This window comes from Odocoileus virginianus, chromosome 25, assembly GCF_023699985.2.
Source record: "Odocoileus virginianus isolate 20LAN1187 ecotype Illinois chromosome 25, Ovbor_1.2, whole genome shotgun sequence".
NCBI classification, from domain to species: Eukaryota; Metazoa; Chordata; class Mammalia; order Artiodactyla; family Cervidae; genus Odocoileus; species Odocoileus virginianus.
Window position 1 is genome coordinate 30,584,265 of NC_069698.1, and position 16,092 is coordinate 30,600,356.

Below are 16,092 nucleotides of genomic sequence, written 5' to 3' on the forward strand. Positions count from 1 at the left end.
GTTGTCCCCTTCTCCTCCTGCCCCCAATCTCTCCCAGCATCAGGGTCTTTTCCAATGAGTCAATTCTTTGCATGAGGTGGCCAAAGTATTGGAGTTTCAGCTTCAGCATCAGTCCTTCCAATGAACACCCAGGACTGATTTCTTTTAGGATGGACTGGTTGGATCTCCTTGCAGTCCAAGGGACTCTCAAGAGTCTTCTCCAACACCACAGTTCAAAAGCATCAATTCTTCGGTGCTCAGCTGTCTTCACAGCCCAACTCTCACATCCATACATGACCACTGGAAAAACCATAGCCGTGACTAGACGGACCTTTGTTGGCAACGTAATGTCTCTGCTTTTTAATATGCTATCTAGGTTGATTATAGCTTTCTTTCCAAGGAGTAAGCATCTTTTAATTTCATGGCTGCAGTCACCATCTGCAGTGATTTTGGAACCCCCAAAAATAAAGTCTGACACTGTTTCCACTGTTTCCCCATCTATATGCCATGAAGTGATGGGACCAGATACCACGATCTTATTTTTCTGAATGTTAAGCTTTAAGCTATAAATGTCATAGTGCAGGTGACAATAAATTTTCAGGAAGACTGCAGAGAGAGAGAGTTCTATAAAAGTGGTCAATACAGTAGTTTCTCTTATTCACGTGGGATATGCTCCAAGTCTTCCAGTGGATGCTTGAAAGCAAGGATAGTACTATACCCTATATATGCTATGCTATATCCTATACATTCATGCTTGTGATAAAGTTTAATTTATAAATGAGGCATAGTAAGAGATTAGCAGCAATAACTAATAATAAAATGGAATGATTATAATAATATGTAGTATAGAAAGTTAAGTAAATGTGGTCTCTAGCAATTAAAAATCATTAAGTTATTTATTTCTGGAATTTTTAATATAATATTTTTGGACCACTGCTGACCACAGGTAACTCGAACCACAGAAAGCAAACCCACAGAGAAGGAGTGGGAGGGCTACTGTATTAAAACAAAGTGCAGTGAAAGATGGAAGAAAGATTTGGTTCGGCTAGGATGTTCCAAGCAGAGAAGATGGGTTTTTGCCTAAGAATCAAGTGGTTAAGCATATATTTTAGAACTAGGTCAAGTCAGGCAAGAGGCAAAGGATAATCCATACTGAGGGAATAGCATGAATATAGTCACAGAGATGCAAGAAAACCTGAATCCTTCCAAGAATTGCCATGAAGACAGAATGGCTGGGATATCTGAGCATATGGGTAAGTAGCAGGGGATGAGGTAGCAATAGTAGGAAGGGGCTAGATTGAAATTTTTAAATATGCTTATTACCAAAGGTCTTAGACTTTTCTCTTGGTGATAGGAAGTCAATAGTGAGTTTAAATGAAGGCAATTACATAATCCAAAATGAGTTAAAAACAAAACAAAAACAACTGTTAGAAGGATGGTGGAAAGTGAAATTGGAAGCAGAAAAATCAGTGCAAGCAAGATATAGTTGCAAGCTTAACTAAAATCATGGGAATAAATAGGAAGAAACTAATTTGAAATAAATTATAAGATTTAGTATCATAATTCATTAATTCAACAAACATTTAATAACCGAATATTTTGAGCCAGGCAAAATGCTAGGTATTTTAAGATGAAGAAGACAAGGGTAAATAAGATTCTATAATCAAGATGCTTATATCCTTAAGAAATTGGGGGCTAAGTAGATACAAGGAGGAATAGAGCATTGTTGCAGTATCTGAACTCTCTTCTTTAAAAATAGATTCTTTATAAAAGAATAAAAAGTCTTTATAAAATAGATTCTTGTCTGACCTACTAATATTTGCTCCAATTTTGATAGCGTTAACAAGACTTAAGTATCTTAGCAATTATATTCATTTTTATTCTAATAAAAGTATTTATTCTATTTTAACAAAATTCCCTAAGATCTTGATATTTATGCTCAATAAATACCATCTTATTTTCTTAACAAGAATATAATCTCACTAATCTCTGATGCTATGTAATGGTGTAATGTCAGATGTCCTGTTTTGCTTCTAATGATTGCAATGGACAAGATAAACCTCTCCTGCTGAGTTTACAACCAAAAAGTGTTCTGAAGCATTTCAAAAGAATTAGTTGATCTTTGTGTCAACATATTTTCTTAATCTCACAAATTATGCTCACTCCATGAGAAGTTATTGAAGACCAAGAAGGTCGCATTCCTGAAAATTCTCTTGAGTTTGGTAATTACATAACTAGGTGGTTCTTAATGCAAGGTAGTTATACCTTTTCCCCAGGGGACATTAGGCAATGTATGGAGACACATCTTGGTTCTCACAGTGAGTGTGTGAGAGGCTGTTAACATCTTATATGGTGGTTGGAGGGCAAGATGCTGCCCCTACCCTATGATTCAGAAGACAGTCCCTGCAACAAAGAGATCTGACTCAAAATGTCAATAGTGCCAAAACTGAGAACTTCTGAGGTATCCTCAGCTTGTTGGACCACAAGATGAAAATTCTTCTAGCCGCCGCTTCTCTTTAAGTATAACAGAACAAATACTCTTATTGACTGAAGTTCACAAGATAACCACAGGACCCTTCTAACCGAGGTGTTTTCTTACAGCACCAATGTAAACTGCCCTATTTATATTTGTATGCTTCGAAAAAGCGTCCCACTTCTCTTGGTATAATTCAATCATCTCCCTGAACACCTAACATCAAGCCAAAGAACTGGTAGGTTTACTTCACTGGAGTGCTCAAAGGGACCCTGTGACGCATGCGAATATCAGTAAAAATTCTGATTCTATTTCTCAAAATATCAGAGAAAATCACCAAAGCAAACTTAGCTCTCTGGCTTTCCAATGACTTTCCCTCTTATTAACCTGAAAATGATTATTCTCGGCTAACTACAGGTTGCACTATCATCACTGTATTTTATATACTCTATTAATAAGCCATTGGAAAAGTTTAGCTGGGATTTAATCAAGAAGAGGCTTGTAAATCAACCATAGCATTAGCTTGATAACTCTTGAAAGACCACAGATAAGTTCATTAATACATTCATACACACATATACATATGTAAAGAGTTGTCATTAATTCCTTCATTATTACTCTCTAACTCTTCAGCATTCTAGTTTGACTACACAGCCAAAATACAGATCTGGATGGATCAGAGCTGTATTAAAAGCACATTTTAATCCTTTGTCCTTACGTTTTATTTAAACAGAAATGATGAAGTATTTGGTATACCCCTTCTATCTCAGTTTACTAGAAACACAAATTATTCCACAGGCTAAATAATAGAAACATCCTTTGAATTTTGTACAAATTACTGTGACATATAATTAATCTTATTTCCAAGATCAAACAGGTTCAGTTACATATGTAATAGTTACAATACATACATACAAAATCTACAGTTAAGGTGTGTGTGTGTGCTGTGTCTCAGTTGAGTCCGACTCTTTGCAACCCCATGGACTGTATAGCCTGCCAGGCTCCTCTGTCCATGGAATTTTCCAGGCAAGAATACAGGAAAGGGTTGCCATTTCCTACCCCAAAGGATCTTCCCCACCTAGGGATCAAACCAACGTCTCCTGCATCTCCTTCCTTGGCAGGTGGATTCTTTACCACTGAGTCACCTGGGAAGTTCCACAGTTATGGTATGGTTGAAAAATCAACTCTGGTTAAGTGAAATATGCACATAACTAAAAGAAAAAAAAAAGTTTTCACAGTTCTTGAGAAGTATTTCCAAAGAGCTTCATTCATTCCTTTTTTGTCTGCCAGCAGTTTCTGCAGAGTGAACATCTCTGAATCCCTCTGATTTAAAACCGAGTGGTACCCAAGGATCACAGGCTTCAGGCATATGTTATGCTATTAGTTTGCAATTATAGACAATGACAAAGTAGCACTGAATCTGTAAAGAGATCAGAGCTTGCTGACCTTTCAAATGAACTCCTAATACTGCATTTCATTTTTATTCTCTTTCATTTAAAAACTCAAGTGGAGCCTTATATGTCTTTATTTCAGGTTTCACTACATAATATGCTTTTAAAAATTTCAACTGAGAAAGGCAGCTTGAAATTTTGTTCTACAGCTTGTTTCGTAGAGGGATTCTATTTTTGCATTTTAAATAGCTCCCAGTAGTTGAGTGTGTGCCAAGACTTGTCAGGGTCCCAAAGGGGAGAATCTCAGTTAGCACTTAGATTTAGGCTAATTTGAAGCCCTGAAGAGCAATTCTAAGTGTTGGTGGGTCCATGAATCATCTGGGATATTATGTAGCCAAAGCTAGCTATAAACAATACTGCAAAGTGGTTTTCACTCTGGGTAGACATGTGACCAGCCAAAATTTGAAGGCTCCATTCTTTTGAGAAACAAATGAGTTTATTAGGCTACAATGCTTTGGTTTTGATTCAGTAAGCTATGTGTGGAAGCCAGACACATGTGTTTTGAAAAAAAAATCTCCTCCATGTGTCTCTGATATGCTACTCCAGTGTTCAACAATTATCTTGAAACAAAAAGCTTATCTGTGTTTGCTATCCAGAACATTATGTTTTTATACATATTAATATAAGAATATTAGAGTCAATTTTAAATGTTTTGAATAAAATTTAGTATGTTTTGGGAGTTTAGAGAAAAGTTAATTTCCAGGCTATGTTAAGTCATATTTAACCTAAATTGCAAATGATCAGAGACTTCTCTGTAAAGAAGGTGGACTATGGGTCCTAGAGAATTATCTCGGTGATTTTCTAAAGAATAAGTCTTGGAATCTGGTCAAACATGCCTGAACCTATAAAATATACTTTTTCTTCATCTGAGGTATTTCCTTGGGCTTATGTAAAGTTCATTTAAAGGACAGTGCTAGATAGGTTGCCATGTCTATTGGCAATGCTACGTCAATTACATAAAACATTTCATATCTACAGGAGATATCAACAGGATGTTTTTAAAAGAAACATTATTGCTCTTTAATATCTGTACAATAAATTTACTCTAACTTGTGATATTCTTTCCATCAAAAATATAGAATCAAAATAGTCTTTTGAGATGAACAGCTAGAAAGTCACTAAATCACAATGTTGCAGAGTCCCATGAGGATGTCAGTAGAGTATGTATTCATATATTAAATATATGGTTGAATCTGCTTGGACTCTCCCCAGGGGGTTCTTGAGTCCCCAGGAATACTGAATATTGGTTCAGTTTTAGTTATCTGGTAGATCTGCCAAATATATTTGTCTATACTGTGAATGTTGAAGATGCTAAATACAACTGTCATACAACTAACTGCTTTTTTTGAAAAAAAAAAAAAAAATAATAATAATAATAAACTGCAGCTTTCATATCTGCAAGTTGAAAAAGAGTATACATTTTAAACAAATTGAAAATAATATTAAAAAATATAAAATTGAATATTTTCATAATATTTTCTGCCTGCTATGATAAATTTTTATTAATAATTCAGAATTGCTGAAGGATTGACTGTAGGTTTAGTAGTATAAAAGATAGCTTATTTTTCTCTCATGAAAAAGTTTGAATACAGGCAATGAGTTTTGCTCAATAAAGTTCTGAGACATTCAGGCTCCTTGTATCTTTTTTATCTAACTTTATTGAAGTAGAGTTGAGAACTAAAATTGTATATTTTTAATGTATTTTATTTTATTTTATTTATTTTTTGGGGGGGTATAGGGTACTTTTATTGATGGTACACCCAAGGCAGGGCTCCCTAAGCCCCTCCCCTTCCTCAGGGCCTTGGGGATGGAAACTGTGGAGGTCGGGAGATTCTCAGTGTGGTGGAGGATGGAGGTGGGGCAAGGACTCCCCAGCAGCTGAGGAACTCTCTCTTCCTCTCGTGCTCCTGCTGGGGCTGGGGGTCCAGAGACCTTACTCCTTGGAGGCCGTGTGGACCATGAGGTCCATCACCCTGTTGCTGTAGCCAAATTCACTGTCGTACCAGGAAATTATCTTGACAAAGTGGTCTTTGAGGGCAATGCCAGCTCCAGCATCGAAGGTAGAAGAGTGAGTGACGCTGTTGAAGTCGCAGGAGACAACCTGGTCCTCAGTGTAGCCTAGAATGCCCTTCAGAGGGCCCTCTGATGCCTGCTTGACCACCTTCTTGATCTCATCATAGTTGGCAGGTTTCTCCAGGCGGCAGGTCAGACCCACGAGGGACACGTTGGGGGTGGGGACGCAGAAGGCCATGCCAGTGAGCTTCCTATTGAGCTCAGGGATGACCTTGCCCATGGCCTTGGCAACGCCAGTAGAGGCAGGAATGATGTTCTGGGCAGTCCCTCGGCCATCACACCACAGTTTCCTGGAGGGGCCATCCACAGTCTTCTGGGTGGCAGTGATGACGTGGACGGTGGTCACGAGTCCCTCCACGATGCCGAAGTGTTCATGAATGACCTTGGCCAGGGGGGCCAAGCAGTTGGTGGTGCAGGAGGCATTGCTGACAATCTTGATGGTGTTGTTATATTTCTCGTGGTTCACACCCATCACAAACATGGGGGCATCGGCAGAAGGTGCAGAGATGATGACCCTCTTGGAGCCACCCTTCAAGTGAGCCCCAGCCTTCTCCTTGGTAGTGAAGACCCCAGTGGAGTCCACCACGTACTCAGCACCAGCATCACCCCACTTGATGTTGGCGGGATCTTGCTCCTGGAAGATGGTGGTGGCATTTCCATGGATGACGAGCTTCCCATTCTCCGCCTTGACTGTGCCGTGGAACTTGCCATGGGTGGAATCATACTGGAACATGTAGACCATATAGTGAAGGTCAGTGAAGGGGTCATTGATGGCAACGATGTCCACTTTGCCAGAATTAAAAGCAGCCCTGGTGACCAGGCGCCCGATGCGGCCGAATCCGTTCACTCCGACCTTCACCATCTTGTCTCAGAGTTGTGGCCGGCACAGCACGAAAGTTACGGCTATCTGTCGAATGGGCAGGAGCAGAGAGCCTAATGTATATTTTTAACTTGATGATTTTACACATGTATACATTGTAAAATATTCACCATGAGCAAGGTAATTAACACACCCACCAGCAACAGGGATATCATCTCCATTTTCAGAAAAAGTCCAGATTCAATAAGTTCTCTCCATCTGTAGATATCAAGCCAGCAGGAAGGAGGACTAGGTAAAGGGGTTAAAGAAACAGAAGTGGAAACAACTATCTCAGACAAAGATTTAGGAAACTCGCTACATGTCACTTCAGCATACCATGAACTGGCCATATTTTTTGTTTAAACTAGCTATATAGGAAGCTGCAAAATGTTACCAACTAAAATTTGGGGTTCCATCCCTTTGAGAAAATCGGAGAATAAATTTTTGGGAAAAAAAGTTTATTTTTTCTGACATGAGCCTCTAGCAGGAGATATTATGATAAATACATGATAGATCTTCAGAAAAAAATGTAGAAGTAAGTTTTATGTACTAACACAATGAACCTTAAGTACATTGGAATTGTTTTTCAGTTGCTAAGTCATTCCGACACTTTGCAATCCTATGAACTGCAACCTGGACAGGCTCTCCTGTCCTTCACCATTTGCTGGAGTTTGATCAAATTCATGTCCATTGCTTCAGTGATATCATCCAATCATCTCATCCCTGTTGCCTCATTCTCCTCTTGCCCTCAATCTTTCCCAGCATCAGGGTATTTTCCAATGGTTCTTACTACTTTAGAGGTTTGAAATATCATATGTAAAGACATCAAGTCTATGTGAAAACAATCTTCACAAGCGGTATCTTAGTTTTTGTTTAAATACTTCAAGTAAAAAAAAAATATATATATATATATATATGTATATATATTTTGAAAGACCATTCTTGAATTGATTTCGAATGTTTTAGATACTCTTAATTTCCAATCATTCATTCTAATACTCCCCTTCAACATAATGAAAAAAAGTATTTTCTTTCTTATCAAGAATTTTTTTTAATATTAGGGAAGGGCTGCTTGTGCCCCTCGAGTCTCATCCCACAATCACCATCAAGCCAAATAATCTGCTTTTCATGGAGACAAATTTCAGATTCATTATCATCAAATTAATCTCTTTCCTTTAGATTTCTTGATATTATTATTAAATCAATCTTAACATCTGATTCAACAATATTCATCCTAAAGCACAAGGCATTCTTCATTTCTTCTTTCTCCCTAATTCAAGTTGAAATAGACATAGCAAAAATGGCCTGCCAGCAGTTCACAGTACGCTCCACTTTTCAGTCCCAACCCACCTAGTTCCCTCTGCTTAGATGGAGACTGTGTCATATGACAAAAAATGTGGCTCACAATTACTTTTACAGTTCATTTGTCCTGTGTCCTCTAGCATTAAGCCTAATGATTTTGACAAGAAAACCATCACCTGACTCCATTTCCCATTCTGTTGGATGTCAATTTAACATGACCATGGGGACTGTTCATCAGCCTCTGAAATTTCCAGGAAGAGGCTTTTTTTTTTTTTTGCTTTCCCTTTAAATCATTTAAACTATTTTAAAACAACTTGAAAATAACATTTTAAATAATTATGCTTAATAATATGATGTATGTACACACATTGATGTATTAATACACAGATATATGCATATGTGCATATATAAGCATTTAATTCCTAAGTGGGAGAATTTGTTAATTAATCACCCTTAACAGTAAAATAGCTTGCCATTAGTCAAGCCTCAGGTTAATTAATTCACCAGATGATGAGCGATATAAGTCCAAGTGCTTTCTTCCTAACTACTTACTATTCCATCCAGAAGACATGCTCAATATATCACTCATTGAGCAGCCAGGCTTCTGCACCTGTAGGTGCTGAATTTTAGCACTAGATCTGATACCAGTTTCTTGGAATAAAAGATATGGAATATAATTTTTCTTTGGCATAGACCTTTTTAAAGTTGGTGAGAAGAGTCAGACCATTTAGTATTGAACAAATGAACAATTTAGGGAAGAGCTACTGCCTCCCATCAAGGTTGAAGTAGATTTCTTCTAAATAATAGCAACCAGTCTAGTCAGTGAAGTCTGTATGCCTGCAACCATGACATTCTTAACAGCTCCACCTGATGAAATAAGTCACTGAAATGTTTCTTTCAGGTAATTTTTAGGTAAATTGAATGTCTGACCTTGTGTCAATTGCTCCATTCTTGTCCTTGGCTAAGTGTCACTTGGTGACTGGCTCCAAACTGCTTAAAGAGCATGTAGGGAAGATACAAATCAAAACTTTAGACACCAACTTAGAAGTCTTTCTGATACCTTGTTCTCAAACTCCAGGCTGATATATCTAACTGCTTATTCAACATTCTACACTAGGATATGATAGTAGTGAGAATTTCAGGATGATTCCCATGACTTTCACCTTTTCATTCTCTCCTACTTCAATGTTACTTCTCTGATTATGTTCTTATGTTGCAAAAAGAAAAATTATATGAGTGGAACTAAACAAATCATAGTAGATCTTTAAAAGCAGAGAGCTTTCTCTAGCCGGCAACAGAAGAATGCAGGTGCTGAAGTCAGAGAGATGTGAGTCAAGAGAAGAATCTGATGGAGCGTTACCATGATGAAGATGGAAGGACCAGGAACAATGACTAGAGAGTGACTGTTCCCATAACAACCAGCAAGTCTATAGGCACCTCAGTTCTACAACCACAAGGAACTGAGTTTTGATAACAACCTGAATTAACCTAGAAACGGATTATTTCCCATAATCAACAAAGAGCCCAGTTTGTATAGATCTTGATTTTTGCATTGTGAAACCTTTAGCAAAGGACCCATCTGGACTTCTGACCTAGAGAAATATGAGCTAATAATTGGGTACCTTTTTAAGAGGCTAAGATAGTGGTAATTTTTCATGCATCCTTAGACAAGTAACACAGAAATCTAATAAGTATCTCAAACTCAACCTGTTAAATAAACAACTCCTGGTATTTCCTCTCAGTCACATTTCTGTAGGTTTTTCCTTTTATTTAATGGCAGCTTCATAGTTATATCTGCTCAGGCAAGAAAATTTGATATTATTCTCAAATCCTCTCTTCAGTTCAGTTCAGTTCAGTTCAGTCACTCAACTGTGTCCGACTCTTTGTGACCCCATGAATCGCAGCATGCCAGGCCTCCCTGTCCATCACAAATTCCCAGTTTACTCAAACTCATCCCCATCAAGTCGGGGATGCCACCCAGCCATCTCATCCTCTGTCGTCCCCTTCTCCTCCTGCCCCCAATCCCTCCCAGCATCAGGGTCTTTTCCAACGAGTCAATTCTTTGCATGAGGTGGCCAAAGTATTGGAGTTTCAGCTTCAGCATCAGCCCTTCCAATGAACACCCAGGACTCATCTCCTTTAGGATGGACTGGTTTGATCTCCTTGCAGTCCAAGGGACTCTCAAGAGTCTTCTCCAACACCACAGTTCAAAAGCATCAATTTTTCAGTGCTCAGCTTTCTTCACAGTCCAACTCTCACATCCATATGTGACCAGTGGAAAAACCATATACTTGACCAGGTGGGCCTCTGTTGGCAAAGTAATATCTCTGCTTTTTAATATGCTATCTAGGTTGGTCATAACTTTCCTTCCAAGGAGTAAGTGTCTTTTAATTTCATGGCTGCAGTCACCATCCACAGTGATTTTAGAGCCCAGAAAAATAAAGTCTGACACTGTTTCCACTGTCCCCCATCTATTTCCCATGAGGTGATGGGACCAGATACCATGATCTTAGTTTTCTGAATGTTGAGCTTTAAGCCAACTTTTTCACTCTCCTCTTTCACTTTCATCAAGAGGCTTTTTAGTTACTCTTAACTTTCTGCCATAAGGGTGGTGTCATCTGCATATCTGAGGTTATTGATATTTCTCCCAGCAATCTTGATTCCAGCTTGTATTTCTTCCAGCCCAGCGTTTCTCATTATGTACTCTGCACCTACGTCAAATAAGCAGGGTGACAATATACAGCCTTGACGTACTATTTTTCCTATTTGGAATCAGTCTGTTGGTCTATGTCCAGTTCTAACTGTTGCTTCCTGACCTGAATACAGATTTCTCAAGAGGCAGGTCAGGTGGTCTGGTATGCCCATCTCTTTCAGAATTTTCCACAATTTATTGTGATCCACACAGTCGAAGGCTTTGGCGTAGTCAATAAAGCAGAAATAGATGTTTTTCTGGAACTCTCTTGCTTTTTTGATGATCCAGCGGATATTGGCAATTTGATCTCTGGTTTCTCTGCCTTTTCTAAAACCAGCTTGAACATCTTGAAGTTCTTGATTCACGTATTGCTGAAGCCTGGCTTGGAGAATTTTGAGCATTACTTTACTAGTGTGTGAGATGAGTGCAATTGTGCGGTAGTTTGAGCATTCTTTGGGATTGCCTTTCTTAGGAACTGGAATGAAAACTGACCTTTTCTAGTCCTGTGGCCACTGCTGAGTTTTCCTTATTTGCTGGCCTATTGAGTGCAGCACTTTCACAGCCTCATCTTTTAGGATTTGAAATAGCTCAACTGGAATTCCATTACACCCACCAACTTTGTTCATAGTGATGCTTTCTAAGGCTCACTTGACTTCACATTCCAGAATGTCTGGCTTTAGGTGAATGATCACACCATTGTGATTATCTGGGTCGTGAAGATCTTTTTTGTACAGTTCTTCTGTGTATTCTTGCCACCTCTTCTGATTATCTTCTGCTTCTGTTAGGTCCACACCATTTCTGTCCTTTATTGTGTCCATCTTTGCATGAAATGTTCCCTTGGTATCCCTAATTTTCTTGAAGAATCTCTAGTCTTTCCCATTCTGTTGTTTTCCTCTATTTCTTTGCATTGATCGCTGAGGAAGGCTTTCTTATCTCTCCTGGCTATTCTTTGGAACTCTGCATCAAATGGGAATATCTTTCCTTTTCTCCTTTGCTTTTCTTCTTTACACAGCTATTTGTAAGGCCTCCTCAGGCAGCCATTTTGCGTTTTTGCATTTCTTTTTCTTGGGGATGGTCTTGATCCCTGTCTCCTGTACAATGTCATGAACCTCTGTCCATAGTTTATCTGGTACTCTGTCTATTAAATCTAGTCCCTTAAATCTATTTCTCACTTCCACTGTATAGTCATAATGGATTTGATTTAGGTCATATCTGAATGGTCTAGAGGTTTTCCCCACTTTCTTCAGTTTAAGTCTGAATTTGGCAATAAGGAGTTCATGATCTGAGCCACAGTCAGCTCCCAGTCTTGTTATTGCTAACTGTATAGAGCTTCTCCATCTTTGGCTGCAAAGAATATAATCAATCTGATTTCAGTGTTGACCATCTGGTGATGTCCATGTGTAGAGTCTTCTCTTGTGTTGTTGGAAGAGGGTGTTTGCTATGACCAGTGTGTTCTCTTGGCAAAACTCTATTAGCCTTTGCCCTGCTTCATTCTGTACTCCAAGGCCAACTTTGCCTGTTACTCCAGGTGTTTCTTGACTTCCTACTTTTGCATTCCAGTCCCCTATAATGAAAAGGACATCTTTTTTGGGTGTTAGTTCTAAAAGGTCTTGTAGGTCTTCATAGAACTGTTCAACTTCAGCTTCTTCAGCATTACTGGTTGGAGCATAGGCTTGGTTTACCATGATATTGAATGGTTTGCCTTGGAAATGAACAGAGATCGTTCTGTCATTTTTGAGATTGCATCCAAGTACTGCATTTCAGACTCTTTTGTTGACTATGATGGCTACTCCATTTCTTCTAAGGGATTCCTGCCCACAGTAGTAGATATAATGGTCATCTGAGTTAAATTCACCCATTCCAGTCCATTTTAGTTCACTAATTCCTAGAATGTCGACATTCACTCCTGCCATCTCCTGTTTGACCACTTCCAATTTGCCTTGATTCATGGACCTAACATTCCAGGTTCCTATGCAATATTGCTCTTACAACATCAGACCTTGCTTCTGTCACCAGTCACATCCACAACTGGGTACTGTTTTTGCTTTGGCTCCATCCCTTCATTCTTTCTGTAGTTATTCTCCACTGATCTCCAGTAGCATATTGGGTACCTACTGACCTGGGGAGTTCCTCTTTCAGTATCCTATCATTTTGCTTCTCAACTGTTCATGGGATTCTCTTGGCAAGAATACTAAAGTGGTTTGCCATTCCCTTCTCCAGTGGACCACATTCTGTGAGACCTCTCCGCCATGATCTGACCATCTTGGGTGGCCCCACATGGCATGGCTTAGTTTCATTGAGTCAGACAAGGCTGTGGTCCTGTGATCAGATTGGCTACTCAATCCTCTCTATGAAATCCATCTCAGATTTGTTGAATCAATGTCTATAAAATATCCATAATTTAATCTATAAAATATCTAGAATATCCACTATTCCAGTCTCATCTGAGCCACTGACTTCTTCCATCTTCCATTACAAGAGCCAAATAACAAGTCTTTGTACCTCAACCCTAGACCACCTTCTTCCTACATATATTGTCAACACAGCTGATAGACTAAATCTTTAAAAAACTTCAGTCATATCACATCTTTCTCTGCATCATCTACCCCTTTAACTTAGAGTAAAAGCCAAAGCTCAGGCAATGACCTGGAACATTTTTCATGATCTGTCCTTTACCCATCCAGTTTGACTTCATCTTTTCCTATTCTTCTCACTCACCCTGCACCAGTTTTCCTGGTCTCCTTAAAAGTAAAAGAATCATATAGAAGAAAACATGTTTGTTTTAGAATGTTTGTTCTAATGGTTCTTTTATTTACAACTTCAGCTCATCAAATCCATCATTTGCTTCAGGTCTTTGCTCAGATTCATCCTCTCAATTACATGCATGTCTACTACCCTAGAAGCATGATGTCTATCCTCACTCCTAGCACTCTAGATCTTCCATATTTTTTTTAAATTTTCCTATAACATTTCTTAACTTTCAACATGCTGTTTACTTTACTTCTTTACTGTGTTTTGTATTTATTTCCCATTTACTCCCAAATAGAATATAAACTCCTTGAAAACAGGCGTTTTTGTTATTAATAGTTTTATTCACTGATGTATGTGTCTAAAGCACTTGCATATTTACTAAGCTTACAAAAGAAGCTCAGTAAGTATTTGTTAACAAATGAATGAAAGGCAAGCACTTTGGGACACCTACGAAAGGAGACCACCACTTACAGATCTGAAGCTCTGGATCACTTCTGACAAGGCATGTTCAAAGGGACACTGAATGATGGTTGTGAAGCTAGAGTTGCCTTGAACACATTAATTTAGCCATAAACCTAATTTCCACAAATAACAAACTCTGATATTGCATCTCCATTTTGCATGTTGGTGATAGAAAAATACATGCATTCTTGGCTCTACTACTCATTAGCAGTGAGACTCTAATAAAATTTTTTTTAATCATTCTGTGTCCAATAGTCTTTATTTTTTAAAATCAAGATAACAAATATATCCTAGGGGACTGTTTTGAAGTTAAAAGAGATCACAAATTAAAGGTGTGGGGCAGGAGTATGTACTCTAAGAATATTAGGTTTCTCCCAGCCTGTGTATTCTTTGACTTCAAATTGTTGAATGATTGCCAAGAGGCTGAATCCATCTAAATGATACCATCTGATTCCATGTCCTCTATTTTAGGGGATTTTTCAAATACTGTCCCTCATCCTGATTCCAGAATGAGACTCAGAATAAGGTTCCTAGAGATGTAATTTAGAGACCTCACATCTACCTCCAGAGCTTTAGTCTGAAACCTCAAGTTTCCTGGGTCTGTCCCCGAACCAAATTTACACTACATAATTCACTCTCATCTCCACTGACTTCTCTCCCTTCCCAGTTACTCTGCTCCTTTACTTTCGGCTCCACCCTTGCACAATCCCACCTAACTCTTTGTGTCCCTGCAAAGCACCTGGACTAGGTCTTGCACTGAGGACTACTCACTTAGGAAGTGACCCACACTTCTAGTTCCACCGTGATGGCATATTGTGGAGAATCCTGTAGTATCTCATGAACTTTATTCCTTTGTTTCAGGCCTGGAATAGGGAGGATTTTTTTCTGGGAACACTAACTGTGGTCTCTGATGGCCTCCACCTGGGCTCAGTACTTTAGGTATAGCTTAAACTATATCTGCTCCGTGGAATAAATTCAGAAAATCTATGTGACTATCTCTGCCCCTTGTTTATGTGTATATGCTCCTCTTTTATGGCTGTTATCCTTTTAAAATTATATATATATGTATATATTATATATATGTGTGTATTTATATGTATATATTTGTGTATATATATGTATGTATATGATTTTATATATATATATATATATGTTATAGCTTTCAGACAGGAACTAGAGCAATAGCTTGAAACACAGTTTCTCTTCTAAACACATTCCTTCATTTGCTTGTTTTTCTCATAAGACCCCTTTGGGAATTAAATACAGTTTTTAGTGTTTTTCTCAAGAGAGACTTTTTTTTTTTTTGAGGTAAGAAATAAGCTTTCTTCTTTCTAAATCACTTTGAACTTTTTTTTCCTAAGGACACTTCCTAGAGCTGAAGTTATAAACATCATTTCCTTCCCTGGAAAAAGATAATTAGGCATCATTTTAAAAAGAGTACTTTAAAGAGATTTAAGCAAAAGCATGCAGTAAGTGACATACCTTGACACATGGGTATAGTTCTAGGCATGTGGAACTCGGCTATGATGTAATTATACAATGAGGAATTTCCATATTATAAAAATTAACATTTGGGTGGTCCAGTAGTGTCTTTCTCTGGGTTTATAGAGGTTGTCAGGGAGATGAAATGTTCTACTATGAGTATGGCACAATCATGGAGGGCATTTTTAAAAAGAGGATTCAGGGTGGGCGGCCCCTCCAGGTTGATACATTAAGATGATGAAATCCAGTTTCAGAGAGGCAATGACTTGCTCTCAAAAATTATGTAGCTGTTTATAGCCTTAATTGCCTCATCAATAAATGGAGAGCTGTCTGTGTTTTTGCCATACTATTAGAAAATGTAAACATTTGGGTTCTTGAACCTAAGACCACCCCATTTACCATCCCACATACAGTGTATGTTAGACAATTGTCTGTGTGAACTGACTGAAGGGCTCAAGGAGATAAACCTGTTATTCTGGGGCCTCCAATTCTGCTCCAGAAGAAATATCCCTTCATGTTTCACAACTGCTTACCATTCCCCCACCCACTTTTTAATATTATTAAGAAT

The 16,092-nt window shown here is 38.4% G+C and overlaps 1 pseudogene; it reads right to left on the reverse strand.

The window, feature by feature from the left end:
* Positions 1–5,677: 5,677 nt before the first annotated feature.
* On the reverse strand, positions 5,678–15,657 carry LOC110144671 (glyceraldehyde-3-phosphate dehydrogenase pseudogene; annotated as a pseudogene).
* Between the last annotated feature and the right edge of the window lie 435 nt (positions 15,658–16,092).